The 12333-nt window shown below is 36.4% G+C and overlaps 2 long non-coding RNA genes across 2 annotated transcripts; both read right to left on the bottom strand.

Annotated features, from left to right (window-relative positions):
- Positions 1-667: 667 nt before the first annotated feature.
- On the bottom strand, positions 668-3251 carry LOC145001673 (uncharacterized). Its single transcript, XR_013661681.1, has 6 exons — positions 3124-3251; positions 2506-2634; positions 2240-2429; positions 1659-1764; positions 1440-1575; positions 668-798 (listed from the first exon to the last, which is right to left on the bottom strand). It is a non-coding gene; the product is annotated as an uncharacterized LOC145001673 (long non-coding RNA).
- A 96-nt stretch (positions 3252-3347) lies between these two features.
- Positions 3348-4444, bottom strand: LOC145001681 (uncharacterized). The gene is made up of 3 exons (XR_013661685.1): positions 4380-4444; positions 3721-4310; positions 3348-3633 (listed from the first exon to the last, which is right to left on the bottom strand). It is a non-coding gene; the product is annotated as an uncharacterized LOC145001681 (long non-coding RNA).
- Positions 4445-12333: the final 7889 nt, after the last annotated feature.

Below are 12333 nucleotides of genomic sequence, written 5' to 3' on the forward strand. Positions count from 1 at the left end.
TCCGCCCCGGAACGCTTTCGCCATCGGTTTTGAGGTGTGACAAAAACTATACTTTTGAACTTGAGAAAAAGTGTTATTTTTATATGGAGTCAAAACCTGTGAACTCACCAACTTTATATTGACGTATTTTAAATTGCATGTGTTTTCAGGAAGTTGATAACTATGATACGAGAAATGACGTTACACCGCCCGGTGTTTCCGCCGACGGCCGGGGTGTCACTACTAGAAAAATAGCCTTTTATGACGCTCATTGCGCGTTGTAAAAGGCTCAGACGATGCGCAAATGCGCGTCAAGGAAGGCCCCATCATAAAGAGAGACGACGCGCTTTTGCGCGTCATCTATAGACGATGCTCATTTACGACGTGCGTTTACGATGTGCAATGTGTATCAAGGAAAGCCCTGTCATAAAGGAAGACGACACACATTCGTGTGTCGTAAACTTACGACACGCATGTTAATGACACGCAATGCGTATCAAGAAAGCCCCTGTCATAAATGAAGATGACACGTATTTGCATGTCATAATTTTAAATGTTTTAAAAATATATTTTTGATAAAATTACTAATTTTCAAATTAAACAACATATTGAAATTATCATAATACAAAATAAAATACCATACATCAGAAAGATAATTCATTTCAAAAAAATATCACATGTCAAACAAGTTACCTAACATTAAATGTCAAACAACATTACATGTCAACACTAATAACACTTACAAACATGTTTTTTCCTGCATTTGGAGAACCCACTATTCCTATATCAGCAACCAACTTTAGGTCTAATTCCAAGCACCTGTAAAAGAACAACATTAGAAGATCAACATTTGCTTCTCCACTTAACCTCTTTATCAAGTCTTGCATTAATTTTCAAAGGAAAACACAAATACTCTCATGTTCATTTTTCAATATGCACATCTTTTAACTTAAATAATTGTTGGAAAAAAAAAAGAGATGAGGCTTACGAGAAATAGCTTGTTCTTTTTTGTACCTTAATTTAAGAAGCATAACTTGAAGATATATTAAAAATGACTATCACTAAATTATATATAACGATTATCTTGAATTCATTGAGCTTAGGATCATCAATTAGATATTATATTTTAAACATATGAGGCTTCCTAATGATAAAATTTCTTCATGAACATACATAACTCAAAATATTTAAATTATCTAAAAGACTATTAAGCATGAACTTGGTAAACTATCATATACAGGCTATGAAATAAATACCACCTGGAGCAGCAAACTATTATAAAAAATCTTCGTTAGACTAATATTGTATTGATCATCTTCTTAGGTTTTAATTGCAACACTAATAAAAATAAAATATCCTCATAAATTTTTAAAATTTACTATATATATATATATATATATATATATATATATATATATATATATATAATCAGGTATTAAACGGGACGGATATTGTCATACCTGTCAGTCCGTCACCGACCCATTCCCGCTTCGGATATGAAAAATAGAACTGGTCCCCGCCTGATTACACGTCAAGTCGGGGAATATTGCCATGTTCAGGTCGGGTCCCTATGGGTCAAACTTACATCCCTGGTTTCTACATATTTTCCAATTAGATTAGTCTATGCAGAAAAGACACAAATGCCCCTAAAAATAAACTTGGTATGAGATGAGACTTACACAAGCGGTTGCACTAGTAGTTTCATTTGGAACGATTGTAGGGCTGCAGGTTGCTCACTACTGATTTCAACTTCAATTCAAGAAGCAATTCTTCTGTTTTTTGTGACTGCCATTCATGTAAAACAATATATTATTCACCTTCAAATCAAGTCTTTTGTTGGGGTCCCACTTCCTTCAGGTTTGGAGGCAAGATCAAATGCCTACAAATATTTTGCCTCCACAACTTCTAGTGCCTACATTTACAAAACGTAACAAGAAATGTTCCAAAGGGTAAAAAAGTCATTTATTGCAACACAAATGGATGTCTTATCTGAATACAGAATTAAGCCACATTTTTTATTGGAATGGTTTTGATTTCAATCTAAAGAAGTTTGCAAAACCCACCAGCTCTACACCATTATTCGTGACAATTAATTTAGTTAAAACTTTTAACTGTAATTGCTTTTAAAAAGTTTTTATTTCATATTCTTAACAAGTTTAGCTAATAATTATATAAGGACACTACAACTCTTATCTTAAAAAAATAAATTTTGAAACAAACAAGTAAATAAAACAGGGGAAACCAAAATAAATGGACTAACCTTGTCATCATCTATTTGATTATGTTTTTCTAATTGTCATCAAGCCTTCTCTTTACTTGCATTTTAAACAAAGCAAATCTTGAATAGTTAGTATTTTCCACGACTTCACAGTTGTAGGGTTGACCACATTGTGGGACCCCTTGAATACATTTGCTTCAAGTAAGTTGCTTATCACATATATGGTTCGATCCTATAACAAATAAAAACAAAATAATTAGAAATGTAGTGAAAGATTCTTCAAAAAATATATATATTAATTTATTTACCTGTTTTGAAACTTTCTTCACCACAAAAAAAATAGTCCAACATCCATCAAGTTACCAAAGAATATCCATCTAGTTGAAACTTCAAAAGCTTTGAGTTGAGACTTTTTGCTACAACATCAAGGCATGCTCCTACACAAAGATAAAACTCACAATTAATAAATAAAATACATTATTTTCTTTATAAAATTATAAAATATGAAGAATGGTGGTGATCTAGTGACGCCCTTTAAACCAGAAGAAAATTACGGAATGGATTGGACAACATTGGTAGCAATGATGGCAATAGAATCTAAAAGGGTAACAAATAACCTGATGGAAGAAGAATTTTTTTATGATTGTGTGTTTTCAAGCAAATAAGGTAGAAAATTAAGAACTTGTTTTTGATTATTTCTTCTTCTACTACTACTACTTTATAGAAGGCCAAGAAAACACATGATTATAAAGACTATTTGCATATGAACATTGCAACATCAAAGATCTAGCAAAAGTACAGGGGTGGAAAGGAAGGAACGAGTTCTTAAATAGAAGGAAAAAAGCTAGAAATCAAAGAAAATGGAAAAAGAAACATGTTAATAGACATAAGTACCCCTGAATTAAAAGATGCATACTTAAACATACTTAAAAGGGGTTAACAAGAGAAAACCGAGTCTTCTCCATCTCCCAGACATTCATCTCTTCTTGGAGAGCCTCGATGTGGTTTTTGGTCTGAATTATTAGTAAGAATCTCTTCTTTAGACTGAAATCTTATCAAAAAATCAATTTTTTGTTAAGACATTTTTCAATTTGTCATTAATTACCAAAATAAAAGTTTATTGCTTAGTTTTTAAACTTAAACCTCATAACTCTAGGCTAAAACTATGCAGAATTTTGAGGTACCTTATTTTATTTAACATGCACTTGAAAAACATAATCACATGGAAATAAGGGTTTTCTGTGAATGATTAACATAATTAAAAAAAAGTAAAAGGGTAAAATGGTCAGAGTAAAATCCATGGGAGTAAGTAGTTATAATAGCAACAAACAACAAAATTGAAGCAATAACTATCAAACCTTTTCATTCATTACTATTGCTGGAAAAATTGCAGACTCCAGCAAAGATGAAAATTATGGTGAAACAAGTCTCCATCCCTGTTTCCAGATGATTATAATTCATTTGTAAGAAGGAATAAAATGAAAACAAATATTAATTGGCTGATGCACTAAATGAAAACTCACTGGGCCAGTTTCTAGAAGTCGAGATATAACATCAAAAGCTAAAGACATAACCCTCCTCCCAGATTATCCAGATTTTGTATAAAACACATATTAAAGGTTAAAGATAAAGTTAGAAGCTAGTAAAAATAGCATTAAAAGTTCAAAAAAAAAAAGTTAGAAGCAAGGTATTGGGACCGTGTTCACAATAACCAACATTTGGTGAAGTGCAAGATATCATAACAGTCCTTGAGTTTCCAACAAACAAATCGCAAAGAACTTCAGTTAGTTTGCTCCCACGATAGTGGAAGAAAAAAAAAAGGTAACATGTTTTATCATAAGGGAAGATCTGGAGCTCTTCTAGAGATTTCATTGTTAGCAACAACATAGTCAATACCTCTGTAATTGTCAATATGTATCATAGTCAGTAATTAAGAGACATATATGAGTTTTATAGTTCAATAGCTTACAATCCTACATAAATAAAGTGTAGCTGATCTGCACTGGTGGTTTGAAGGCGACGAAGGCGCTTGAGTGTCTTTTTCTCTTGAGTCATGACATCTTCACACCATTCCATCCATTTAACCTCTTTGAATTGTTCATACACTTCTTCTCTGAAAAAGAGATTTGTGATTGTAATTGTAATTCATACACAAGAATTTATTTATGTAGTGAGAAAAAACCTACTCTGATTCCAGCCACAGCCTTTAGACCAAGTTTCAGGTTTGAGGTACATCAAAGCCTGAAACTGTGAGATTGGATCATTATATATGTAAATTATAGAGAGAAGGGGGAGAGAGAGAGAAAGAGAGAGAGAGAGAGAGAGAGAGAGAGAATAACTTCACGAAAAAAACATGCAACTTTAATTGCACACCATAAACTCTCTCTCTAGCTCCACCCTCGTTGGTGTAAAGGTAGCAACTTAATGAACGAACCTATCATATCATAAGAAGAAATCACAATTTGGGTGAAAATCAAGAAAGCACTAGATATCATTCTCAAAGTTCTTTTGTTGGCTGCTATTAATTTGAGAGAAGAAGCAGGAGATAGACAATCCATGTTGAATAACTTACCTGAAGTGGATGTCGAGACTCTTTCCATGCCAAGTTTTGAGCTTACGTCTGACTTTTGCTACCGATTAATAGAATTGAGCCCTAGGTTTTTGTTCCGCCTAAAAGTGAAGTCTTTTGATACGAAATCGTAACCTACCTCCACCTACATATTGGTTGAATCTTGGAAGAACCTAAAAACCGATTTACGATCGACTGTGAGAACGTGGTTGAAGGCGGGGGACCTAGGGCTTCTTGTTGGAGGCGCTGGAGGTGGATGAAGAGGTGGGTGAAAGCGGAGGCCCTAGGGCTTCTTGTTGCTAATTCAAAGATCAACACCGATGGTAGAAGGTGGAGGCATCAGTAGAGGGAACAAGGTAAAAAGAGAGGAGATCGAACCATTTAGTGTGATGGTCGATTTGGAAGAAATCTCAAACCCTTAACCTTAAACATGATGTGAAGCAATTGATCCATAATTTTCTTCGTCTCCGTCAATTCCTTGGGCTCACATAATCAGACGATGGTGGTAAATGAAGCATTATTCGAGAAGGAAGGTGCATCGTCATAGTTTGAGGCTAGAAGAGGAAATGAGGATTGGTGGTAGTGGATGTGGATGAGGGGTGGAGAAGAGGGAGAAGAAGGTGGGGGTTTAAAAAATTTAGGGATTTCATTTTCCCTTCGAGATGCACGTTTCTTTAAAAAAAACGACATTCACAGACGACGCACAAGTGCCTTCCGTGTTTTTTAATATTTTTAAATGAGACAATAATTTAAGGGAACTCAGTAATGCGCGACCTAAATCCTTAAATTTTTTGAATAGATGACACTTTCTTAATGTCGTTCTCTAATGCATAACATAAATCAAAGAGCGTCGTGTTTTGCACGTCGTAAAAGGGTCTTTTTCTTGTAGTGTGTGACAGATTGGTATCAGAGCTATTAACTATAGTGAATTAGTACTTTCTTAGGAAAGCACAACTATAGTTTAGGGCTTACTCTGTTAGGTTTAGGTATATCCCTTAGCCTACAATATAAAGTATTATTAAATATTCTACTAAAGGACTACTTACGGGAGCGGTGACATGATAGACATGTCGATTTGGGTTGCTGGATTTCAGAACGGCTATATGCTAAAATGATCCTGCCCTTTCGACTGTCCTGATTGGCCGGTGCCTTATCAGCTAGACCTGAAGTAACAAACAATAATTAATAGAGCATGAATATAAAAAATAATAAATATAGAGTCATATATGAAGACTCAGACCCGCGATGAGAATACACCTAAATACCCGGAATGCTTTTGATCTCAAGGATTTAGATCAAATATTCCAACTAAATTTTGTATGTGCATAGATCTTATCACAATTAGGTGTAGGTGTACAACTATATTTTATTATGATCAGATCATATGAACTATTTAAATTGGGAGTAATATTTGATAGCCTAAACACTTGGTGATCTAAAATGTATAGGAACTAAACAAAATGCCTAGAAGAAGTAGCGCTCGTCTAAACCTGAACCAACGACCGGAACCAGAACAACAACAACCGCAACCACCACCACCAGAAACAAAACCCTCCAATAAGTTCAGCAGAACTTGAAGAAATTATAGCTTAGAGAATCGTTGTACTTCTTGCTAATTTCACAAGAGGAGGAGTTAGAAATGAAGGCAATGTAAGGACCGCCAGAATGTGTACCTACAAGGATTTTATGAATTGCAAACCTAAGAGCTTCCATGGAACGAAAGGGGTTGTTAGCTTGACCCGATGGATTGAAAAGACAGAATCAGTATTTCAAATAAGCTTCTGTCCGGATGAATGTAAGGTATGATTTGCTGCGTGTACCTTCGCTGATGCAGCACTTACATGGTGGAACAGTCATGTGAATACAACGGGTATTGATGCCGCCAATTCCATGCAATGGGAAGAGCTGAAGAGCATGCTAGTAGAGGAGTATTGTCCCAGGGAGGAAATACATAAGCTGGAACAAGAATTGTGGGCCCTAACCATGAAGGGTTCAGAGATAAATGCTTATACCGCTAGATTCAAAGATCTTGTGGTGATGTGTCCGGCACTTGTAATCCCAGAATACAAGAAGATTGAGCGATATATCTGGGGTCTAGCATCGCAAATCAAAGGAATGGTGATCGCATCGAAGCCTACACCATATGACAGTGCAAAGCATATAGCTCATCAGTTAACTAGTATAGAAATCCAAGTATGATTTATAGCTGAGTCTCCTGAATCTGGAATGAACAAATGCAAATTTAATGGGAAGAATCCCATACAATCATCTGAGGAAAGACATGATGTGACAAATAACTATGCAGTCACAACAACATTACCCACACAACCACGATGGTATGAGGGAAAACTCTCAAAATGCACTCAGTGTAACCATCACCACCTAGGTAACTGTTCATGGTGCAGTCAATGCAACCATCAGCACGCAGGTGACTGTTGTATTTGCATGAAGTGCAAAAAGAAGGGACACACCGCCAATTTCTGCAGGAGCAAAACACCTACAACATAAAATCAAGAAACAAACACTGGAACAGGCTATGATGGAGGAAGATTGTGTTTTAAGTGTGGTGAAATTGGACATATCAAGAAGGAATGTCCAAAGTTAAGAAGTCAAGGAAGTTAGGTCATTGTAGGTCAATTGTAATACGAAGCAGGGAAGCTATCTAGTACCCTTTGGTGGTATCTAGTTAAAAATAAATTTCAGGACAAAATTTTATCAATGGGGGCAGAATGTAACACTAGTCAAAAGTAGGTCAATAACAATCACATGTGATTATACCAATCATGTAATGTGATTTTGTTAAACTAGTAATGTAGTAAAATACTATGTATTTCATGATAATTCTAATATAAATATGAAATTTCATACATACTTTATGGTATAAATCAATTATACGTCCATACGATTTCAAAAATATAGAGAACATCTGAATCTGACTTCGCATGAAGAAGTTATGATAAACCGAACACTATAAATCTCTATAATAAGAGGAATTTAAAATAGGCTTAGAATTAGCTATTTAAGTCTAAAAGATAGTTGTAGTACTCATAAATACCTACGCGTGGATATAAAGAACATCAAAAATGGAGTTCGTATGCAAAAGTTATGGCATTCCAAAGATTTAGCTTTTAAAAACCCTAAGCTAGCTAATTCACGACGTGAGTTTTATGACGCTCACGACATTCTATCATAGTTCGGAATCTAGAAGCTGCGAGACGATAGGATCCAAATTCACGACGTGAGTTTTATGACACTCACGACGTGAGGAGTCATTCTATCATAATTCGGAATCTAGAAGCTGCAAGAGGATAAGATCCAGTTCACGACTTGAGTTTTATGACGCTCACGACATTCTATCATAATTCGGAATCTAGAAGCTGCGAGATGATAGGATCCAAAATTCACGATGTGAGTTTTATGACAATCACGACGTGAGGAGTCATTCAGTCATAATTCGGAATCTAGAAGCTGCGAGAGGATAAGATCCAATTCACGACGTGAGTTTTACGCTCACGACATTCTATCATAATTCGGAATCTAGAAGCTGCGAGACCCCAAGGCTTAGTACACCATTTCTTTCATTCTCTCTCGTTTCCAAAGGCCATTTTCCCTTCCTGACCTTGACTACGACGAGCCTCTGACCGTTTAAATTCTATAAACACGCTATTAAGGTGAGTTTCACGGCCCCACTTTCTAATATTTTTGGGGGAAAACACATGCTAAATATGTTGGAATAGTGTCTAAGGCTATAACTATATCCGGTTGTGCATGGTCCTTTTGGGTTGCCTTCACCATAGCAACTTGATGGATGATTTGTTAAAAGAGAGTAAATATTATAAGGAATAATATATGGCTATTTGATTAATATAAGTCATAAATTAATTGGTATTAATTTGGTGACTTAAAGAGATTAATTAAATAAGAGGGTACAAACTGTCAATTGTTTGATAGTTAAACTTTAGACTGTAAATCCTTACCCTAGATAGGATGGACGATTTCTAGGACTTGGATAAGCCAAAATTGTCCATAGGGTTATCTATGGAATGGATTTGGATAGCCTTAAGAGAAGATTATCCAATTAGGGTTTAGGTTGAAACCCTTAATGAGTTTACAAGTATAAATAGACCCTAGGGGTGAGGGAATTCGACACACAACCTAAAGCAAGGAACCTCTGGCCGAATTCCTCCCCTCTCCTCTCTCCTAAATCATCTTGCTTGCTATTGGTGTTTGTAAGCCATTAGAGGAGTGACATTTGTGACTCTAGAAGCTCCAAGACAACAAGATCAACAAGGAACTCAAAGGTATGATTCTAGATTTGTTTCATCATTGTTATTTAACCTAATTAGCTATTAGAAGTCTTGGATTCAAAGCATGTTTAATTAGAAAGCCTAGATCCGAGCAATAGGGTTTTGCATGCGCACATAGGAAAGTTCTTATGGCTAAAACCCATCAGTGGTATCAGAGCCTAGCTTGGTTTTCTTTAAATTGTTGCTTGATTAACTGAAACAAACCTGCAAAATTCGTTTTTTGGGTTTTTGAGTCACTGACTCGGTGAGTTCCAAGGTGGACTCGGTGAGTAGGCCTGACTCGGCGAGTCCCCTTGTGTACTCGGCGAGTCCAGGCGTCAGGAATGGCCAGATTCGGGATTTTTTCATAATTATCTTATGGAAACTTACCTTAATCATATTAGATAAATCTAAATCCGATTTTTTGATAAATATGACTATTATCTTGATCTAATTAAAGATATTTATCATCTAATAAAATATTTAATTTCCTTATATGATAATGATTAATTATTTTGATAATTATCTTGAAAAAAATCTTAGATAAATCAAATAAAGATAATTAGGATATTAATTGTTAATTGGAATTATTTGTTATTTGATCCTCCATGTTTTAAATGTTTAAAACCTACCCTAAAGTTTTGAAATTTATATTTGTGACTAAAAGTTTTAATTTAGACAACTTAAATTTCAAACCCTAGATTTTAAAAGGTTTTAAAATACAACCCTATACTTATATGATATTACTAGAATAATATATATATGTATAACTAAATGCTAGTCTTACCGCTAGTAGGCCTCATTCACGAAGCCGGTCTATAAGGTGGGTATAAGGTTGCGGCCTATAAAATGGCGCTTAATGGGTGTACACTCACACCCACCGCTTGCTTGATTGGTGGAGGGTCGTTAGCCGAACGGGTAGGATAGGGCAACCTCATCCTCTCATTAAAAGTATAATAAGAAACACAAAGTAACTACACGTTTTAAAAATTTCCCAATTTTAGTTACTTTAGGAAAAGTGAATTGATGCAATCCCATGAAATTACACTTTGCACCTTGCTAAGAAGTTAGTGGAGCGTGTGTGGTTTACCGGCACACTAATTGGTTCTAAGCGAAGGTGGCAAAGGGTGATTCATTGTTTATCATAGTTCGATGGAGCGTGTGTGGTTTACTGGCACATCGAATAGGTGATCGTTACAATGAAGGCACCATGTGAATTTGCATGGTAATTCACACCCGCTTTGTGATCCTCGGCATCCCAGTCACAAACAAGAGGGGCATATCGAGATTTAAACATGCCATTGAATAGTTCAATGAATCTTATCCGAACCTAGGAATTCTCAAAAACACTTAGGACTAATAGTTTAAGTTTTGTAATGGAGAATTAGTGAATCGTCATTCACTTACCTTCAATTTATTTGCATATTAGATTACGGCATCCCTTTTCTAGTATGTAAATGTTATTATTGGATCCTAGCCCTAATTTTTCTTATTGGGTGATAATTAGGGATTCTTGTTCTAATCTATTTTTGTCCTTTCTATAGATGTCAAACGCAAACAACGTTGCTGCTAGTTCTTTCACGTTGATGAGCCTTTGCCAAAAGGTCACCTTCGATGGAACGAACTTTAGCGAATGGATAAGATACATTCGCACCATTGCTCGCTATGAGGATAAAGAGTATGTCCTCGACGAGAAGCTCGAGAAAATCAACCCCGAAGTTGCTACTCCCGCCGAAATCACCGCCTTTGAAACTCATGAGCGAGATGCAACGAAAGTACATTGCATCATGATCGCCACCATGAACTCCGAATTCCAAAAGTCCTACGAGGACATGTATCCATACGAGATGCATCAAGACTTGTTCGAGAGGTACCACCAAAACGCGAGACAAGAGCGTTACGAGATTTTCACTAACATGATCTCCGCTAAGATGGGTCATGGAGAATCTCTTACCGTTCACCTTCAAAAGATGCAAAGGTATGTCGACCGCCTTCGCAAGTTAAATGTTGACTTCGGCGAAGACTTGGCGATCGACATGGTGCTTCACTCTTTGCCTCCGATGTACAACCAATTTAGGATGACCTACCACATGAACAAAGAGGAGGTCACCCTAAGCAAACTCAAAGGTCTCTTGAGGGTTGTTGAGAGCAATTTCAAGGACAAGTCTGTTGCACCAACTCCCAATCCATCCGCTGCTCCTGTCTTGGCTATTGGTCAAGGGAAGGGAAAGAAGAGGAAAGCTTCATCGAATAACTATCGAAAGGTGAAAGCCCGAGATGGTTCCTCTTCTAGTGGGACCAAAGTTGATCCCTCTAAGCCCTGTTCCAACCCAAGGGAGGCAGAGTGCCACCACTGCCACAAGATAGGACATTGGAAGAGAAGCTGCCCGGATTACCTGCAAGCCATCAAGGAAGGAAAGATCAAGCCATCTTTCGCAGGTATATACACAATCAAATCTAACGATTCTAATCATGCTATTTCTTGGGTTCTTGATACCGGTTGCGGTTATCACATTTGTTCTAATGTGCAGGGACTAAAAAGAAGTAGGGATGTGGAGCAAGGAAGAATTAATCTAATCATGGGGAACAGAAGATCGTCGCCTGTGACCAAGATTGGAGTGTATTCTTTAGTGCTTAGGAATAGTTTAGTTTTAGATTTGAACAATTGTTGCTATTCGCCAGAAATGGCTAGAAACATCATTTCATTTCATGGTTTATATAGACAAGGATTTAGATTTTCTTTTAATAATGAGAATGGTTCTATTTTGGCTTATCTAAATGGTGTCTTTTACTTTGAAGCTCTACCATGTAATGGAATATATGAAACTGTTATGATTGTTGATAACTTAGGAAATGATGTTTTGAATATTGATTCTTCCACTAGTATGGATAAAGCATCCTTGTGGCATTGTCGTCTTGGACATGTCAACAAGAAACGCATAGCCCAACTCCAAAAGGATGGAGTGTTGGAGTCATTCGACCTTAGGGAAGATGACACATGCGAGTCTTGTTTACTTGGAAAGATGACTAAGTCACCCTTCACAAGTACTTGTGAAAGGGGTGAGGGGCTATTGGACCTAATACATACCGATGTATGTGGACCCTTTAGATCAACCACGAAGGATGGGAACCGCTTCTATGTGACTTTTACCGATGACTATAGTAGATATGGGTATATCTACTTAATCAAGCAAAAGTCAGAAACTTTTGAAAAGTTCAAAGAGTTCAAGAATGAAGTGGAGAATCAATTGGGCAGGAAAATCAAGATGCATCGATCCGAT

This window comes from Lactuca saligna, chromosome 1 (genome assembly GCF_052625555.1).
Source record: "Lactuca saligna cultivar CGN05327 chromosome 1, ASM5262555v1, whole genome shotgun sequence".
NCBI classification, from domain to species: domain Eukaryota; kingdom Viridiplantae; phylum Streptophyta; class Magnoliopsida; order Asterales; family Asteraceae; genus Lactuca; species Lactuca saligna.